This window comes from Cervus canadensis, chromosome 15 (genome assembly GCF_019320065.1).
Source record: "Cervus canadensis isolate Bull #8, Minnesota chromosome 15, ASM1932006v1, whole genome shotgun sequence".
In the NCBI taxonomy this organism is placed as follows: Eukaryota; Metazoa; Chordata; class Mammalia; order Artiodactyla; family Cervidae; genus Cervus; species Cervus canadensis.
Window position 1 is genome coordinate 72,815,322 of NC_057400.1, and position 17,981 is coordinate 72,833,302.

Consider the following 17,981-nt stretch of genomic DNA (forward strand, 5'->3'; position numbering starts at 1 on the left):
TAAGATAACAAGGGAACGTTTCATACATAGATAGGTACAATAAAGGACAGAAATGGTATGGACCTAACAGAAGCAGAAGATATTAACAAGAGGCAGCAGGAATACACAGAAGAACTACACAAGAAAGATCTTAAAGATCCAAATAACCATGATGGTGTGATCACTCACCTAGAGTCAGACATCCTGGAGTGCAAAGTCAAGTAGGCCTTAGAAAGCATCACTATGAACAAAGCTAATGGAAGTGATGGAGTTCCAGCTAAGCTATTTCAAATTCTACAAGATGCTGCTGCTAAAGTGTTGCACTCAATATGCCAGCAACTTTGGAAAGCTCAGCAAGTGCAAAACTCAGGACTGCAAAAATTCTCTTTTCATTTCAATCACAAAGGACAATGTCAAAGAATGTTCAAACTACCGCACAGTTGTGCTCATTTCACATGCTAGCAAGGTTATACTCAAAATCCTCAAAGCTAGGCTTCAACAGTATGTGAGCAAAGAGCTTCCAGATGTACAAGCTGGATTTCAACAAGGCAGATGAACCAGAGATCAAATTGCCAACATCCACTGGATCATAGAAAAAGCAAGAGAATTCCAGAAAAATGTCTACTTCTGCTTCATTGGTTACAGAAAGTCTTTGACTTTCCACAGCTAACTTTGGAAAATTCTGAAAGAGATAGGAGTAACAGACCACCTTACCTGTCCTGAGAAACCTGTATGAAGGTCAAGAAGCAACAGGTAGAACCAGACATGGAACAACAGACTGGTTCCAAATTGGGAAAGGACTATATCAAGGCTGTACTGTCACCCCATTTATTTAACTTCTATGCACAGTACATCATGCAAAATACTGGGCTGGATGAATCACAAGCTGAAATCCAGACTGCTGAGAGAAATATTAATAACCTGAGATATGCAGATGACACCACCTTTATGGCAGAAAATGAAGAGGAAATAAAGAGCCTCTTGATGAAAGTGAAAGAGGAGAGTGAAAAAGCTGGCTTAAAACTTGCATTCAGAAAACTAAGATCATGGCATCTGGTCCCATCACTTCACAGCAAATAGATGGGGAAACAATTCAAACAGTGACAGGCTTGAGTTTTAAGGCTCCAAAATTCACTGCAGATGGTGACTGCAGCCATAAAATTAAAAGACACTTGCTCCTTGGATCTATGGTTTTTCCACTAGTCATCTATGGATGTGAGAGTTGGACTATAAAGAAAGCTGAGCACGGAAGAATTGATGCTTTGAACTGTGGTGTTGAAAAAGACTCTTTAGAGTCCCTTGGACAGCAAGGAGATCCAACCAGTCCATCCCAAAGGAAATCAGTCCTGAATATTTATTGGAAACACTGATGCTGAAGCTGAAACTCCAATACTTTGGCCACCTGATGTGAAGAACTGACTATGGTGTTTGAGAAGATTCTTGAGAGTCTCTTGGACAGCAAGGAGATCAAACCAGATAGTACTAAAAGAAATCAACCCTGGATATTCACTGGGAGGACTGATGCTGAACCTGAAGCCCCAGTACTTTGGCTCCCTGATGCAAAAGAATCAACTCATAGGAATAGACCTTGATGCTTGGAAAGATTGAAGACAGGAGAAGAGGATGACAGAGGATGAGATAGTTGGATGGCATCACCGACTCAATGAACATGAGCTTGAGCAAACTCTGGGAGATGGTGAAAGACAGTGAGACGTGCTGTAGTCTATGGGGTCACAAAGAGTCAGACACAACTGAATAACTGAACAACAACATGTTGAATAGTATTCTATCATATGTATATATCATATTTTTATCCATTGTTTGATCTGTGGCCTATCATATGATCTATGCTGGAGAATGTCACTTGTGCACTTGAGAAAATTGTATATTCTGCTATTTTGGGGTTGAGTATTCTGTATATGTCTTATAGATCTAGTTGTTTTATCTTTACTTTCTTATCTTCTGTCTAGCTGTTCTATTATTGACAGTTCGTATTAAAGTCTACAACTATTATTATATATTTATCTGTTTCTCCGTTAAGTTCTGTCCATTTACTTCATATAGCTTGGTGGCATTTTATTGAGTGTATACACTTTTATAATTGTTATATATTCTTACTATATTGAAACCTTTGTTAATATATAATGTCCTTCTTGTGTCTCTTAATTTCTATTGATTTAAAGTCTATATTGTCTGATATTAGCATAGTCACATTCCTCTCTTTTTGGTTATTATTTTCACAGAATATATTTTTACATCCTTTTATTGTCAATATAGTTATATCTTTGAATCTAAACTGAGTCTCTTGTACATAGTATATAGTTAGATCATGTTTTCTTATTCATTTTGCCAATTTCTGTCTTTTGTTCAGAGAGTTTAATCCATTTAAATTTAGGGTAATTTTTGATCTAGAGGGTCTTACTCCTGCCATGTTGCTATTTGTATTCCACATATTATCTAATAGCTATTTGGGGCCCTTATTTCCTATATTACTATCTCTCATGTTTAGTTGATTTTTTGTAATGAAATTTTTTATTTCCTTTCTCATTTTCTTTTTTGTGTAATAGATTACACAAAATCTTTTTTTGTGTAATAGATATTTTATTTATGGTTCCCATGGAGATAGATAGCATTTGGGATAGCATCCTAAAGTTATAATGTTCTCATTTGACTAAGTACCACCTTAATTTCAATAGTATACAAAAATTCTGCTCCTATTCAGCCCCTTCACCATCTCTTTTAGTATTGAGGTCATTAAATTACATCTTTATGCATTGTGTATGAAAAAAATCAAGTACTTTTAATGCATTAGTGTCTTATTTCATGGGGAAAACAAAAAGTGGAATTACAAACCAAAGTTTTAATAATACTAGCTCTTATAATTTCTCATGTGTTTACCTTAACCAGGTATCTTTACTATTGTTTCATATAGTTTTTAGTTACTGTCTCATGTTGTTTCATTGCAACATATAACAGTATCTTTAGCATTTCCTTCAGGCTAGGTGCAGTGATAACTCCTTCATCTGTCTTAATCAATCCCTCACTTTTGAAGAACAATTTTGCAAGATATAGGATTATGAGTCAATAAAACTTTTTCTGCTGCACTTTAAATATATCAACCTGCTGCCCTCTGACCTCCCTAGGGTTTCTGATGAAAAATCAAATGATAATCAAATTAAGAATGCCTTTTGTGTCATTTTTTTAAAAATGTCTATTCAATTCTTCTGTCCATTCTTTAATCAGGTTGTTTGCTTGCTGGTTTAATTTTTGATGTTGAATTGTATACATTTGGCTACTCACTTTGGAAATTATCCATATCAATCATATCATTTGCAAATGTTTCCTTCCATTTAGTAGGGTTCTTTTCATTTTATCAATGGTTTTCTTTGCTGTATAAAAACTTTTAAGTTTTTAGTTCCCACTTATTCATTCTTGCTTTTATTTTCCTATGCTTTAGGAGACAGATCCAAAAAAGTTATTGTTATGATTTATGTCAAAGAGTGTTCGGCCTAGGTTTTCCTCTAGCTACTTTATGATTTCCAGTCTTACCTTTAGGTCTGTAATCCATGTTGAGTATATCTTTGAGTATGGTGTTAGAGAATTTTCTAGTTTCATTCTTTTGCATGTAGCCGTCCAGTTTTCCCAGCACCACTTACTGAAGAGGCTGTCTTTCTCCATTGTATATTCTCACCTCCTTTATCATAGATTAATTGATCATAAGTGACTGGGTTTATTTCTGGACTCTCTATTCTGCTGCAATGATCTATGTGTCTATTTGGGGAGGATATTATGCTAAGCAAAATAAGTCAGACAGAGAAAGACAAACACTGAAGGTTATCACTAATATGAGGAATCTTTGTTTAAAAATACAGCAACTTGTGACTATAACAAAAAGGAAGCAGATGGAAAAAAACTAGTGGTTACCAGTGGGTAGAAGAATGAGGGAGGGGCATAAGAGATATAAACAGGGGGAGGTGAATCAGAAATAGTAACAAAACTGTTTGTTGTTGTTCCGTCTAAGTCACGTTCAACTCTTTACAATTGCATGGACAGAGGCAATCCAGGCCTTCCTGTCCTTCACTATCTCTCGGAGCTTGCTCAAACTCATGCCCATTGAGTGGATGATGCCATCCCACCATCTCATCCTCTAGCTCCCCTTTCTCTGCCTGCTCTCAGTTTTTCCTATCATCAGAGTCTTTTCCAGTGGGTCGTCTCTTTGCATCAGGAGGCCAAAGTATTAGAGCTTCAGCTTCAGTATCAGTCCTTCCAATGAATATTCAGGGTTGATTTCCTTTAGGATTGACTGGTTTGATCTTCCTTACTGTCCAAGGAGGTCTCAAGAGTCTTCTCCAGCACCACAATTTGAAAGCATAAATTCTTTGGGGCTTAGCCTTACTTATGATCAAACTTTCACATCCATACATGACTATTGGAAAAAACACAGCTTTGAGTATATGGATTTTTGTTGGCAAAGTCATGTGTCTGCTTTTTAATATGCTGTCTAGGTTTGTCATGGCTTTTCTACCAAAGAGCAAACACCTTTTAATTTCATGGCTGCAGTCATTGTCCACAGTGATTTTGGAGCCCAAGAAAATAAAAGTCTTTCACTGTTTCCATTGTTTCCTCATCTCTTTGCCATGAACTGATGGATCCAGATGCCATGATCTTAGTTTTTTGAACGTCGAGTTTTAAGTCAGCTTTTTCACTCTCTTCATTCATCCTCATCCAGAAGCTCTTTAGTTTCTCTTCACTTCCTGCCATTCACATGATATCATCTGTATATCTGAAGTTGTTGATATTTCTCCCAGCAATTTGTATTCTAAGTTGTAATTCATCCAACCCACATTTCAAGTGATGTACTCTGTTATTATAAGCAGGGTGACAACATACAGCCTTGACATACTCCTTTCTCAATTTTGAACCAGTCTGTTGTTCCATGTCTGAGTCTATCTGTTACTTTTTGACCTGCATACTGGTTTCTCAGGAGACAGGTAAGGTGGTCTGGTATCCCATCTCTCTAAGAATTTTCCACAGTTTATTGTGATCCACACAGTAAAAGGTTTAGTGTAGTCAATTAAGCAGAAGTAGACATTTTCCTGGGATTCCCTTGCTCTTTCTGTGATGCAATGGATGTTGGCAATTTGATGTCTGGTTCCTCTCTCCACCTTTTCTAAAACGGCTTGTACAAGTCATCTGGAAGTTTTCTGTTCACATACTTTTTAATCCCAGCTCAAAGGATTTTGAGCATTATCTTGCTAGTATGTGAAATGAGAGCAATTTTACAGTAGTGTGAAAATTCTTTGGCTTTCCCTTTCTTTGGGATTGGATTGAAAGCTGACCTTTTCCAGTTCTATGGCCACTGCTGAGTTTTCTAAATTTTTCTGGCATATTGAATGTATCACTTTAACAGCATCATCTTTTAGAATTTGAAACAGCTCAGCTGGAATTCCATCACCTCCATTAGCTTTGTTTACAGTGATGCTTCCTAAGGCCCACTTGACTTCACACTCCACAATGTCTGGCTCTAGGTGAATGACCACACCATCATGGTTATACGGATAGTTAAGACATTTTTTGTATAATTCTTCTGTGTATTCTTGCCACCTCTTTTTAATATCTTCTGCTTCTGTTAGGTCCTTGTCTTTTCTGCCTTTTATTGTGCCCATCTGCATAAAGTATTCCTTTGGTATCTCCAATTTTCCTGAGGAGATCTCTAGTGTTTCTCATTCTATTGCTTTCCTCTATTTCCTTGCATTGTTCATTTAAGAAGGCTTTCTTATCTCTCCTTGCTGTTCTCTGGAACTCCTCATTCAGTAGGGTTTATCTTTCCCTTTCTCCTTTGTCTTTCACTTTTCTTCTTTCCTCAGCTATTTGTAAAGCCTCCTTAGACAGCTAACCACTTTGCCTTCTTGCATTTCTTTTTCTTTGGGGTGGTTTTTGTCATTACTTCCTGTACAATGTTATGAACCTCTGTCCATAGTTTTTCAGGCACTCTGTCTACCAGATCTAATCCCTTGAATCTATTCATCACCTCCTCTGTATAATGGTAAGGAACTTTATTTAGGTCATACCTGAATGACCTAGTGGTTTTCCCTATTTTCTTCAATTTAAGGCTGAATTTTGCAATAAGGATCCCTTGATATGAGTCACAGTCAGCTCCAGGTCCTGTTTTTGTTTTTGTTTTTTTGACTGAATAGAGCTTCTCCAACTTTAGCTGCAGAGAATATAATCAATCTGATTTTGGTATTGACCATCTGATGTTCTTGTGTAGAGTCATCTCTTGTGTTGTTGGAAGAAAGTGTTTGCTATGGTCAGTGTGTTCTCTTGGCAAAACTCTATTAGTCTTTGCCCTGCTTCATTTTGTATTCCAAGGCAAACTTGCCTGTTACTCCAGGCTATCTTGACTTCCTTCTTTTACATTCTAATTCCCTATGATGAATAGGACATCTTTTTTTTTTTTTTTTGGTGTTAGTTCATGAAGCTCTTGTAGGTCTTTATAGAACCATTCAACTTCAGCTTCTTCAGCATTTGATTAGGTGTAAAATAAAATAAACAGCAAGGGTATATTGTACTACACAGAGAAATTAGCCAAGATTTTGTAATAACTAGAAATGGATTACAACCTTTAAAAATTGTCAATCACTATACTCTACACCTGTAACATATAATATTGTACATCAACTATACTTTAATTAAAAATTAAATAAGAATATCTTATAAATGATTAGTTGATTATCTCTTGCTGCTTTCAAGAATCTTTTTCTCTGTCTTTTGACAGTTTAACTCTATTGTATCTCAGTGTGGGTCTCTGATTTATTCTACTGAGAATCTGTTGAGTTTTTTGGAAGCTTATATTCATGTCTTTGATCAAATTCAGTATGTTTTTAAGCTATAATTTCTTCAGATACTCTTTCTGCTCCCTTCTTTCTCTCTTCTTCCTTTTGAATTCTCACATTGATCATGTTGGCCAACTTACCAGTGTCCCACAGGTCCTTGGATTCTACTCACTTTTCTTCATTTTTTTTTTCTGTTTCACAGAGTTGATAATTTTAATTATTTTACCTTCAAGCTTACTAATATTTTCTTCTGCCTGTTAAAACATGTTTTTACATGCCCCTGATGAATTTTTAATTTCAATGCTTATACTTTTCAGCTCCAGAATTTCATTTGGTTCCTTTCTGTGTTTTATTTTTATTTATATTTCCATTGTCTGTAAATTGTTCCTTTGACTCTCTCCACATCTTCTGTTAGCTGAGCATCTTTAAGACAGATGTTTTTAAAGTTTGCCTAGTAAATTCACCATCTGTTTTCTCTCAAATATTTCTTTATTGACTTTCTTTCTTTTTTATTTTTAAATGGACCATGATCTCCTGTTTATTTGTATGACCTGTGATTTTATTTTTTGGTTGAAAATTAGATATTGGAATATTATAATATGTAGCTCTTGAAATCAGATTCTCTCTTTTCTCCAGGACTTGCTTGGTGCTGGTTTGTTTGTTTATTTTTGTTTTGACTAGCATAGTGTGACTCTGTGTCAAAGATAAGCTTAAAGTCTCTAAGTCATTTCTGAGTATGTGACTTTCCCTGGGCATCCACAGTGACTTTTTAAAGTCCACCACATATACAGTAGGTTTTGAATATCCTAGTTTTTAAATGCCTGGCTCCCCAAGAAAAAGAAGAGTGAATGAAAATAAAGAGAAGGCTCTACCCCTTTAAATCCCTAGGCAGAGGGGTCTGCTACACTAATGATGTGGGGTGCAGCAAGTGGCAGCCAGTCACCTTATCTACATCTCCACATTCATAAGTGACAATCAGTGATTAGTACACAAATCCTCTATATTTGACAGACAAGATCTTCATTGCCCACTGTGGCTCCAGCAGTTCATATGCAAGCAGCTTTAAGAATAATGGCACAATTGTCTGCTTTGAGGCTGTGGGTTAAAGAATGGGTAACAATTACCACACCAAAGGTGAAGTGAACTGAAATTACCTGTGATTTACCATCGATGCCTTCCAATGGAAGCTAGAAGCCTTTGGGCAGGTGCTAGTATTGAGGGCATAAGCGTTAATCATTGTCATTTCTGACTCTGTGACCAGGTAGATTGTAGACCACCAGGCTCCTCTATCCAAGGAATTCTCCAGGCAAAAATACTGGAGTGGGTAGCCATTCCCTTCTCCAGGGGATCTTCCTGACCTAGGGAACAAAAAGGGTCTCCTGCATTGCAAGAGACCTTTATCATCTAAGCCACCAGGGAAGACCATTCAGGGAGGGCAGAAGTTAATATCAAATGTGGTTTTACTTGGCATTTCCCTAATGACTGTTTACCTTTTTTGTATCTGTTTGCCATTCACTTACCGTCTTTGTTAAAATGTCTGTTCAAATCTTCAGCCAATATTTTAAGTTGGGCTGTTCATTTTCTCATTGTTGAGTTGTAGATCTGTATAAAAATTGGTTATCAGATATAAGATTCCTAAATTTTTCTACAGTCTATGTCTTCATTTTTTTTTTTTGTTCCCTTAATGGTATCTTTAGATAAAGCAAAATTTTTTCATTTTGATGAAATCCTTTTTATCAATTTGTTCTTTTATAGACAGTGCTTTAAAAGTCATATCTAAGTAACTGTTTTCTAACACAAGGTGACAAAGATTTTTCTCCCTATATTTTCTTCCAAAAGTTTACAGCAGTTTACAATTTGGGTTTTACATTTAAGGTTATGATTGAGTTGATTTTTGTATATGGCACACAGTATGAATTAAAGTTTTTTGCCTATAGATATTGAATTATCTTTATAGTATTTGTCAGGAAAAAAAAATGTTTTCTCCACTGGATTGCCTTTGCACTTTGCTGAAACTCAGTTGTCTATATAAGTACAGGTCTATTTCTGGACTCTATTCTGATCATGTGACTTATGTGTCTGGCTTTATGACAATATTACAGTCATGATTACTATACCTTTATAGCAAATCTTAAATCTAAATGTATTCTTCATGTTCAATGTCAGATTTTTCAAGGCCTTTTGTATTTCCAAGTGAATATTAGAACTAATTAATCATTCTTACAAAAACACACACTGATTTTTTTATTAAGTCTGCATCTGAATTTATAGAACAATATGAAGAGAACTGATGTTTTCTTAATACTGAGTCCTCTAACCCAAGAGGATAATGTATCTCCCAAATTCTATGAATCTTTTAAAAATGTTGTTTGACAATGTTTTGCAGTTTCAACACATTAACCTTTCAGGCATTTTTAAGTCAAATTTACCCCCCAACTATTTAATAGTTTAAGATGCTGTAAGTTTATTTTTTAATTCAGTTTTGCATTTTTTATTGCCAGTTTACAAAAATACAATTTCTTAGTTCTGTAACTTTTTGGTTGTTTTTCTTATCTTTCATCAGATTTTTTACATAAACAATCATGTTGTCTACAAACTAAGGCAGCCTTAATTTTGTCTTAGATGCCTCATTTCTTTTCCTTGCCTTGTTGCACTGTCTAGAATCTCAAGTAAGTTATTGAAAAGAAATGATGAAAATGAACATTCTTGACTTCTTCTTGGTCTAAAGAGAAACATTCAGTTTTTCACCATTAAGTATGACATTGTCAGTAGATTTTTTTCTTAATGTCTCTTATCAATTCAAAGAATACCCTCTATTCTCTGAGTGCTGAGAGTTTATTTACTAGGAATGCTAATTTAATTTGATGAATTGTTCAAGTGATTTTTTTTTCTTTTTCTGTTTGTTGATATGGTGGATTACATTAAAAATCTTTGAATATTAAAATGGCTTGACACTTCTAAAACAAATAATATTTGCTCATGATGAATATCTTTTATATATTATGGAGTTTGATTTGCTAAAGTCACTAAAGTGTCTTATAGTTCTTGAATATTTTCTTCTACAGTGTTAAGCACATCAGTGTATTTTTTTTGTACAAAATTTATACAAGTTTATAAAAATATATTTTAGTCTGTACTTAACATACTCTATTTTCCCCATGATGTCTCTTATTTGTGTTATTTGAAAGTCTCTTTCTATTGATTAATATTTTTTCCTCATATGTGTCATATTCTTGGCCCTATACAAACTGCAATTATTATTTCCCTGATTCTTTTGGGTGATTCTTTCCTTTCCTCAGGAAATTTCCTCATATATATGTCCCAGACTTTCAGTCCCATCAGAGTTCACCCGGGTTCCTTCTCACTGCTTGGCAATCTCTGAATACTCTTTCCAGGCAAAAAGATGGAGTAATCTAGGATTCACTTCTTGTCTCTCAGAGATGAATACTCTTTAATACCTGTTGTCCAATGTCTAAAAATCATTATTTCATATGTTTTCTCTGATTTTCTTAGTTTCTTGAAGTAGATGAGTAAATTCAATCTCTGTTACTTCATCTTAATTCATAGCATAATTCTTCTTATGTGTAAATATTAACCTCCCTTTTCACCACCCTAGAAACCTCTTTCTAATTTTAACACATGTATATAGTTTGTATTTTTCATATCATCTGAAAATAACAACAATCTATTTTTTTATACTTGTATCCTTATTTCTTAGTATATTATTACTTTTCATTTGTACTCCTTAGGAATCCCATGTGATGTTATAAAGAAATTCTGAAGTGATCACTCTTGACATCTTACATTACTACTGCTTCACCATTAAGTCTGTTATTTATAGTAGGTTCTTATGTCTGACATTTTTTATGCTTTTTATGACAAATATGATTAAATGATTTTCAGTACCTCTTTTGCATTCAATGAGATGATCATCTTATTTTTCCCCTTCAATCTGTAAATGTGGTAAATTGTATTAATAGGTTTTTCTATTTGAACATGAGTGCTGACTTTTTAATTAAATTGTCTAATTATTTTAACAATATTTTATTTAGCTTCTTTGGTAATATTTTTAATATTGGTCTGTAAATGTCTTTTCTCAATTTGTCTTTGTCATATTTTAGTATCAGAGTTTTAGCCTTGTAAATTGAATAGAAAGTGTTTTCTCTTTATCTAATCTCTAGAAGAGTTTTTAATTGAAATTATCTATTCCTTGGCAATTTGAATATTTTCTTGAATATTTTGGCCAACTTAATACAACTATTAAGGCCAAATCTTTTCATAAGAGGAAGGTATATAACTACTCATTCAAGTTATTTAATCATTTTATTAGCATTCAGGCTTCCTATTTCTCCTGAAATGAGCTTTGCTAAATTATTTCTAAGATTTTTGTCTAAGTTCTCAAATTCATTCACATATTGTTGTTCATCGCATTATGTTTTTTAAAAACACTTCTGCTCTATTTGTATTCATCCCTCCTATTATGCTTGTGATTCCCTGGTGACTCAGGCAGTAGAGTCCGCCTGCAGTGCAAGAGATAGAAGTTCAATCCCTGGGTCAGAAAGATACCCTGGAGAAGGGAATGGCTACCCGCTCCAGTATTCTTGCCAGGAAAATACCATGGACAAAGGAGCCTACTGGGCTACAGTCTGTGTGGTCTTGAGGAGTCGACATGACTGAAAAACTGTCACTTTTACTTTCTCCTATTTATATTGATCACTCTGTCAGAAATTATTTAATTAACCTTTGAGAAGACCTAGCTTTTAACATTGATTCCTTCTATTTAAGAAATGTTTGATCTTACTTTTATCATTATCTTTCACTTTAATTTTATTCTTTCCTTTACTAACTTAGTAAGTTGAATGTTTAATTCATTGTCATTATTTTTTAGAATTTCCTTTTTTCTAATAGACATGTTTTACGATATTTATTTCCCTTTAGGTTTTCTATGGCTGTACCCCATGAGATGTATAATAGTATTTTCAATATTCAGGTCAAAGCATTTTAATTTTCATTATGATTCCTTCTTAACATTTTGAATTATTTAGAAGTATGTGATTTATGTTCTAAATAAATGAGAGTGATAGTTTTTACTGATTTATAAATTACTTAGGAAAAAGGATTTTTAATTATTTTAGTTCATTGAAATTTGTTGTATCTTGCTTTGTGACTTAATGTTTGATCATTTTTATAATGTTCTTTATTGTGAGGATAATTTATAGCTATAATATTCAATATAAGATTCTACGTCTATCAAGCTTGTTTATTGTGTTGTTTAAAACTCCTAATTCCTACTAACTGTTGTATTCCCTATCCTTCAATTGCTGAGAGAGCACTGAAAACCCTCACTGTTTCATCAATTTTTTTATATGGTTTTGTCAATTTTTGTTCTCTATAGGTGTATACAAGTTTAGAATTAATGTGTCACCTAGAAAATTGAATTTGTCATCATTATAGTAATGGTCTTCTTTATTCCTCATATGTTATTTGTCTTGGTAAATTTAGATGTATCTTTTATACACTCTATATAGCTGGGTTTTCTTTCTGTGCTCAATATGGAAATCTCTATATTTGAGTGGACATTGTAATGCCTCTACATTTTTTTTACATTTTTATTTCTATCATCTAATTTTGGGTTTTCTGTTTTTACTGCTTTTTCTATGCTGTTTTGTTCGTATTCTTTGCATTAATTGAAGGGTCTGTGGGTGTCTTTCTTACTGTTTATGAGACAGGACTATATTATCCTTTAGATTCTAGATACTATGTTTCAATCCTTTTAGTATTATACAAGAATTTCTAGCATATAGACTATAGTAGGCATAAAACTAGCACTCCCACTCCCAAAATGTTCACATCCTGATCCTTGAAACCTATAAATATATTATCAGGCAAAAATAATTTGCAAATGTGATTACAAGTCAAAGTCCTTGAGGTGGAAAATTTATCTTGGATTATTCAGATGGCAAAATCTAGTTAATGTATTCCTTAAAAGTAAATAATCTTTTAAGGCTAAGAATGGAAAGAGATGTGACAATAGACAAATGACTAACAAGATGCAATAGTGTTGGCTTTGAACATAGAAGAAGGTGGCCATGAGCCAGGAATATGCATGTCATCATTAAAAAAGAGTCAAGGAAATGAATTCTTTCCTAGAGATTCCAGACAGAAATGAAACCCTGATAACATATGGATTTTAGCCCAGTGAGGCCTTTGTGGGACTTCTTATCACTAAATTTGCAGTAAATTTTTGCAACATCAATAGAAAACTGTTTAGTATACACACTTAATCAAACTTATTTAGTATCACACGACATCAGCAAGATGCCAGGTGATGAAGCTCCAAGCCTCTGTTGTCTCATATAAACACCCAATAATCAATAGCATATGGACCAAAATAGCTTTGTGAAAGCTTTAGAAGCAGCAGCAACCAAGAATATGCCAAGCCAAGAAAAAGCCATATTCAAATCAATAGGAAAATTTATGTTTTTCCTCACTCTTGTCCCACCACCTCCCTGTAACCCACTCAGCACAGTAGCAGGTGATTGGGAGAAGGAAGTACAATCATCTCATGATAGAAAAGAAAAAAAATAATTGACTGGCAATGAGGACTGTTTTTATGTCTTACTTGACTATGAGAGCTGACAGGAATGATGTAAGAACTGGGTTATAAGACTGGATGGTTCAAATGAAAACTGCTTCTGGTGCCACAGTTTGTTAGACCTTCAGAAGGTCTGCAGACACATGAACACCTGCAGATTACAGGCCACTCCCACCACCTGCCTCAGCCCCTTGTCACTGAATATAGAGACAATGCTGAGGACTGAAAACCCCCTTGAAGCACCACAAACACCCTTCAACTTTCACCATGAAGGATCATGCAATTGTTGATATAGAGACTAGATGCCTCAGCGGATGACACACCACACCCCTTTGGACACAGTGCTGTCATGTAGCCTCATATTTGTTGCCCTTTTTCACCAGGACTGGGGCTATACAATGCTCCAGTGCCCACCCCGACCCTGACTCCCTTGCAAGTGAAGAGCCTTCTTTAAGGAAGTCAATATATAAAGCCTGGCAGACGTGATTGAATGTGCTTGAGGTGATTAATGCTAATTGAATGTGCATAAATCTATGCAAGGCTACAGGGAATGTGAAGAGTCAAGAGAACATGAACCAGCAAAGAAACATAATAAACCCAGTAACTGACTCCAAAGAAATGAGAGCTACAAACTGCCAGGCAAACAATTTAAAGTAATTGCTCTAAAGAAACTCAGAGACCACAAGTGAAAACACAGACAAATGATTTAACAAAATCAGGAAAACAATACGAGAACAAAATGAGAATTTCAACAAGGAGACATAAACCATAAAGTGTGCAATAGAAAGTTTCAACATCAGACTCAAACAAGCATAAGAAAATATCAGTGAACTAAATATAGGTCATTTAAATTATCAAGTCAGAGGAGAGAAAAGAATAAAAAATGAAGATATACTATGGGACGATATCAAACAATATTTGCATTATGAGAGTCTCAAAGGAGACAAGATATATAAAGGGAAAGAGACCTATTAAAAGAAATAATGGATAAAAAACTTCCCAAATCTGGGAATGATATGGACAACCAGGTACATGAAACTCAAATGTCCCAAATAAAGTTCAACCCGAAGAAGACTTCACCAAGACACATTATAATATAACTGTCAAAGATCAAAGACAAAGAAAGAATCTTCAAAACAACAAAAGAAAAGTTTGTCACATACAAGGGAATTCCCATAAGGCTATCAGTGGATTTATTAGCAATAACCTTGCAGGCCAGGAGAGAGTGACATGACATACCCAAAGTACTAGGGGAAAAACCCACTGACCAAGAATTACATTACCTGGAAAATTTGGTGATAGTAGAACTTGTGTTCTCAAGGTGCATGTGTGCAGACGCACACACACACAACTACAGGAGGCTATAGAGATATTTGATTATGGTAATCATTTTGCAATGTATGCATATATCAAAATATCACATTATACACCTTCAGTTATGTCGCTCAGTTGTGTCTGACTCTGCGACCCCATGAATAGCAGCACACCAGGCCTCCCTGTCCATCGTCAACACCCAGAGTTTACTCAAACCCATGTCCATCAGGTTGGTGATGCCATCCAACCATCTCATCCTCTGTCCTTCCCTTCTCCCCCTGCCCCCAATCTCTCCCAGCATCAGGGTTTTTCCAATGAGTCAACTCTTTTCATGAGGTGGCCAAAGTATTGGAGTTTCAGCTTCAGCATCAGTCCTTCCAATGAACACCCAGGACTGATCTCCTTTAGGAGGGACTGGTTGGATCTCTTTGCAGTCCAAGGGACTCTCAAGAGTCTTCTCCAACACCATAGTTAAAAAGCATCAATTTTTCAGTGCTCAGCTTTCTTCACAGTCCAACTCTCACATCCATACATGACCGCTGGAAAAACCATAGCCTTGACCAGATGGACCTTTCTTGGCACCTTAAGTATACACAATTTTTTTTTTCATTTATTTTTATTAGTTGGAGGCTAATTACTTTACAATGTTGTAGTGTTTTTTTGCATACATTGACATGAATCAGCCAGGGATTTACATGTGTTCCCCGTCTTTAAACCCCCACCCACCTCCCTCCCCATCCCATCCCTCTGGGTCATCCCAGGGTACCAGCCCTGAGACTTGTCTCATGCATCCAACCTGGACTGGTGATCTTTTTCACACTTGATAATATGTATGTTTCAATGATATTCTCTCAGATCATCCCACCCTCGCCTTCTCCCATAGAGTCCAAAAGTCTATTCGATATATCTGTGTGTCTTTTTCTGTCTTGCATGTAGGGTTATTGTTACCATCTTTCTAAATTCCATATATATGTGTGTTAGTATACTGTATTGGTGTTTATCTTTCTGGCTTACTTCACTCTGTATAATGGGCTCCAGTTTCATCCATCTTATTAGAACTGATTCAAATGTATTCTTTTTAATGGCTGAGTAATATTCCATTGTATATATGTACCACAGCTTTCTTATCCATTCATCTGCTGATGGGCATCTAGGTTGCTTCCACGTCCTGGCTATTATAAACAGTGCTGTGATGAACACTGGGGCACACGTGTCTCTTTCAATTCTGGTTTCCTCAGTGTGTATGCCCAGAAATGGGATTGCTGGGTCATATGGCAGTTCTATTTCCAGTTTTTTAAGAAATCTCCACACTGTTCTCCATAGTGGCTGTACTAGTTTGCATTCCCACCAACAGTGTAAGAGGGTTCCCTTTTCTCCACACCCTCTCCAGCATTTATTGCTTGTAGACTTTTGGATAGCAGCCATCCTGACTGGCGTGTAATGGTACCTCATTGTGGTTTTGATTTGCATTTCTCTAATAATGAGTGATGTTGAGCATCTTTTCATGTGTTTGTTAACCATCTGTATGTCTTCTTTGGAGAAATGTCTGTTTAGTTCTTTGGCCCATTTTTTGATTGGGTCATTTATTTTTCTGGAATTGAGCTGCAGGAGTTGCTTGTATATTTTTGAGATTAATCCTTTGTCTGTTTCTTCATTTGCTATTATTTTCTCCCAATCTGAAGGCTGTCTTTTCACCTTGCTTATAGTTTCCTTTGTTGTGCAAAAGCTTTTAAGTTTCATTAGGTCCCATTTGTTTAGTTTTGCTTTTATTTCCAATATTCTGGGAGGTGGGTCATAGAGGATCTTGCTGTGATTTATGTCGGAGAGTGTTTTGCCTATGTTCTCCTCTAGGAGTTTTATAGTTTCTGGTCTTACATTTAGATCTTTAATCCATTTTGAGTTTATTTTTGTGTATGGTGTTAGAAAGTGTTCTAGTTTTATTCTTTTACAAGTGGTTGACCAGTTTTCCCAGCACCACTTGTTAAAGAGGTTGTCTTTTTTCCATTGTATATCCTTGCCTCCTTTGTCGAAGATAAGGTGTCCATAGGTTCATGGATCTATCTCTGGACTTTTCTATTCTGTTCCATTGATCTTGCCAGTACCATACTGTCTTGATGACTGTGGCTTTGTGTTAGAGTCTGAAGTCAGGCAGGTTGATTCCTCCAGTTCCATTCTTCTTTCTCAAGATTGCTTTGGCTATTTGAGGTTTTCTGGATTTCCATACAAATTGTGAAATTATTTGTTCTAGTTCTGTGAAAAATACCGTTGGTAGCTTGATAGGGATTGCATTGAATCTATAGATTGTTTTGGGTAATATAGCCATTTTCACAATATTGATTCTTCCAATTCATGAACACGGTATATTTCTCCATCTATTTGTGTCCTCCTTGATTTCTTTCATCAGTGTTTTATAGTTTTCTATATATAGGTCTTTCATTTCTTTAGGTAGATATACTCCTAAGTATTTTATTCTTTTTGTTGCAATGGTGAATGTTATTGTTTCCTTAATTTCTCTTTCTGTTTTCTCATTGTTGGCATATAGGAATGTGAGGGATTTCTGTGTGTTAATTTTATATCCTGCAACATTACTGTATTCACTGATTAGCTGTAGTAATTTTCTAGTAGAGTCTTTAGGGTTTTCTATGTAGAGGATCATGTCGTCTGCAAACAGTTAGAGTTTTACTTTTTCTTTTCCTATCTGGAATCTTTTTATTTATTTTTCTGCTCTGATTGCTGTGGCCAACACTTCCAAAACTATGTTGAATAGTAGTGGTGAGAGTGGGCACCCTTGTCTTGTTCCTGATTTTAAGGGAAATGCTTTCAATTTTTCGCCATTGAGGATAATGTTTGCTGTGGGTTTGTCATATATAGCTTTTATTATGTTGAGGTATGTTCCTTCTATGCATGCTTTCTGGAGAGTTTTTATCATAAATCGATGTTGAATTTTGTCCAAGGCTTTTTCTGCATCTATTGAGATAATCATATGGCTTTTGTCTTTCAATTTGTTAATGTGGTGTATTGCATTGATTGATTTGCAGATATTAAAGAATCCTTGCATTTCTGAGATAAAGCCCACTTGGTCGTGATGTATGATCTTTTTAAATATGTTGTTAGATTCTGTTTGCTAGAACTTTGTTAAGGATTTCTGCATCTATGTTCATCAGTGATATTGGCCTGTAGTTTTCTTTTTTTGTGGCATCCTTGTCTGGTTTTGGTATTAGGGTGATGGTGGCCTCATAGAATGAGTTTGGAAGTTT